This window comes from Penaeus japonicus, unplaced genomic scaffold (assembly GCF_977035675.1).
Source record: "Penaeus japonicus unplaced genomic scaffold, GWHDUDI00000001_assembly GWHDUDI00000003, whole genome shotgun sequence".
Lineage (NCBI taxonomy): Eukaryota > Metazoa > Arthropoda > Malacostraca > Decapoda > Penaeidae > Penaeus > Penaeus japonicus.
The window spans coordinates 16,679,782-16,683,412 of record NW_028234405.1 but is presented as its reverse complement, the minus strand read 5'-3'; positions in this window follow the sequence as shown (position 1 = coordinate 16,683,412).

Genomic DNA, 3,631 nt, shown 5'->3' with positions numbered 1-3,631 from the left:
CCCTTCTTTTCCCCCATCTTTTCCTCCTCCCCTCTTCCCCGTCACCCCCCTCCTCCTCCCCTCTCCCCATCCCCCCCTCCCCCCTTTCTCCCATCCCTCTTTCCTCACCCTTTCCCCCTCCTCCTCCTTCCTCTCTCCCCATCCCCTCTTCCTCCTCCTCCCTCTCTCCCCATCTTCCCTACTACTCCCCCAAATTCTCTCCTCCCCCCCTTTTCCCTTTTTTTTCTCCCCACCCTCCTCCTCCTTCTCCCATCTATCCCTCCTCTCCCCCATCTCTTTCCTTTCTCTTCTCCATCCCACCCCTCTCTCCTCTTCTCCATCTTTTCTCCTCCCCTCACTCTCTCATCCCTCCTCCTCACCCCCTCCTCTCTCCCATCCCTCCTCCTCCTCCACCCCTCTTCCCCCATTCCCTCAACCACGATCGCATAACCGGGGATTTGATGAACACACGACACTTCTCTCTTGTTCTCTTGTTCATTAGATTGTTCAGAGAACGATATGGTGGAAGTTCTGTTAGTGAACGCGATGGGGAATTTATGGTTTATTGTTCAGAGAGATACCAGAGGCGAGCGGGAGGCAAGATAGTTCTTCATCGGAATCGTATTGAGAAAGAGAGAGAAGAGAGAGTGAGAGGAGAGAGAGAGAGGAGAGCTTAAAAAAGCGTGAATAAACCTATTTATCTAGTATCAAAATAAGAAAAAATACGAGACCACAAACTAATTAGATATATGCTTAGGAAGTCGACACCCTAGCTATTAAAAAAATGTAAAATTATCTGTATAATAAATCTTGTCAAAAATAACCGAAATACTTGTAAACAAAAATCTTTAAACAACTATAATTAAACTAACAATATGTTAAAAAAAACAAATACCAAAGAAAACCCTTGATACACATTATACTAAAACCAATAACCAATAAACTAAAAATTTTTATTCCCCCCCATATAAAAAAACAAAAAAACAAATAAAACGAACTGTAAATTTATTAAAAAAAAAAAAAAAAAAAAAATAAAAAAAAAAAAAAAATCTCTAATATATTACTTTATAAATTTTTAATTTTTTAAAATTTTTTTTTCATTTTTTAATATTTTATTTTTCTAACATATTTGTTTCTATATAATATCTATATATATTATAAATATCAATATATAAAATATATAACCCAAAGATTCTACCATAGAACGCGACCTCCTACAATCCCTAAGTAACCCGAATCCCACGTAAATCCCACCGATCATTGAAACCATTTATCAAGGTAGGACGAGTCCACCACATGTTTTTCGCCGATGGAAATTTTCCCCCAAAGGGACACTTAATGATTTAAGTTTAAATTCATCCGCGACTATTTTGTTAGGGAAAACATGACCATACTTCATGAGAGGGCTTGAGTTAAAGAGCTGAAGGTCTCTATATTTCTTTATTATTTCTACTTCATCACGGTTTAAAATGGTTGGGTTGAGAACTTTTTTTTTTTTTTTTTTTTTTTTTTTTTTTTTAAGTTTTTGAATTTATGTGTAACTGGTCTTTTTCTTCGTAGTTGGGTTTGTGGGTGTTGTGAGAGATGAGAGAGGAACATAGGCGTGGCTTTTGCTTCGTGGTTGATGGTAGTGGTATGTGTGGGGGGGGGGGGGGAGGGGGGTGGTTATGGTGACTACATGAAGAGATATAATTGTATGTATATAAATCCGTTATCTATGTCTATATCTCTTCCTTGTATCTGTGCCCCCTTCCTCCCTCCTCCCTCACCCCACCCACTCTCCATCTCTCTCTGTCTGATTCTCTTTATCTCTCTTCCTCTCTCTTTCTGTCTTTCTCTTCCTCTCTCTCTCTTTTATTTCTTTCTATATTTCTTTCTTTTTTTTGTTACTTCTCCTCTCTCTCTCTCTCCCTCTCTCTCCTTCTCTCTCTCTCTCTCTCTCTCTCTCCCTCTCTCTCTCTCTCCTTCTCTCTCTCTCTCTCTCTCTCTCTCTCTCTCTCTCTCTCTCTCTCTCTCTCTCTCTCCCTCTCTCTCTCTTCTTCTCCTCTTTTCACTCTAACACCGAGTTCACCCAAAACTTAAACCATCCCATTCTGCATTCACTCGTTAATCTTCTTTCCCACTCACTCTGACGGGAATCCTTGGGGCTGGCTAGGCCTCAGGGACACGGCGTTTGCAAATGTCATCTGATTATGACCTTTCCTGACGGCGTTCGGACACACATACACATATTTACACGTAAGCATGTGTGTATACATATATACACATACACACACGTACACACACACACGTACAGTCGTACACTCACATACACATCAACACGTACACGCGATTACACACACACACGTACACGCGATTACACACACAAACACACACACACACACACATACACACACACCCACCACAAAAAAAAAAAAATCCGAAAAAAATAAAAAAATAAAAGAAAAGAAACAAACACACACACAAAACAGCTGACGATCCAAACATGTCGGTCAATTCATGTCACAAGGGACTTCATGTTTCGTTCGAATTGAGAATAAACTGGAGGTTGCTGTTAAGTATCCGATTGAGACGAGGGCGTTACACTCTTGTCCTTAATAAGGCTTTTGAAGTGTACAGTATATGTATGTGTGTGTGTGTGTGTGTGTGTGTGTGTGTGTGTGTGTGTGTGTGTGTGTGTGTGTGTGTGTGTTTGTGTGGGGGGGGGGGGGGTGTACGTGTGTGTGGGTGTACGTGTACGTACGTGTGTTTGTAGATAAATTGATCTGTTTATCTTTCTTTCTTTCTCTCTCTCTCTCTTTCTCTTTCTCTCTCTTCCAATTTATATAGTTTAACACACAAAAAAAATCAAACAATAACATAAATACACATACACACACAAATAAACAAACAAAAAAACACACACACAAACAAAACACTAAATTAAAAATAAAAAAAATTAAAATTAAAAATAACACATAAAACACAAAAACAATAAAGAAAACAAAACAGACACCCAAACAAACAAACACACACCACACACACACACACACCAACAACCCCCCACCCACACCACACACCCCACACACACACACGCACAACAAATATCGCAATAAACTAAATATAAATAATATATATATACAAAACAAAAAATATCTAAATTTATTATTTTAAATCTATCCGATTTTTTTTCTTATAAACAGACCGCGAAAGAGAGCACGAGCAAAAGTTCACATTCTCAATTTCTATCATACGAACTACCCTTCCCCCCCTAACTACATCGTCCATGTCATCCTTACCCAGCTATTTCTCAACTCCCTCTATCGATCTATGAGAGAGAGAGAGAGAGAGGAGAGAGAGAGAGGAGGAGAGATGAGGGGAGAGAGGAGAGAGTGAAATAAAAACGCAAGAGAGAGCGTGGGAAGGAGGAGCAGAGACAGCCAGAGACAGCCAGTAGTACCTAATTACCCAAATAAATAGACAATCAATAAGATAAATAAACACAAAAACAAAACAAACACCAAAAAAAAAAAAAAAACAACAACATACAACCATAAGACTGAAAATCAGGAATCCAGAACGTACGAAATCAGGAAATCAGTACAATTGCAATCTCGATTTGCTACTGTAACGAACCGACCTCCATGAGCGGCCCTAAGATTTCTCTCCATTA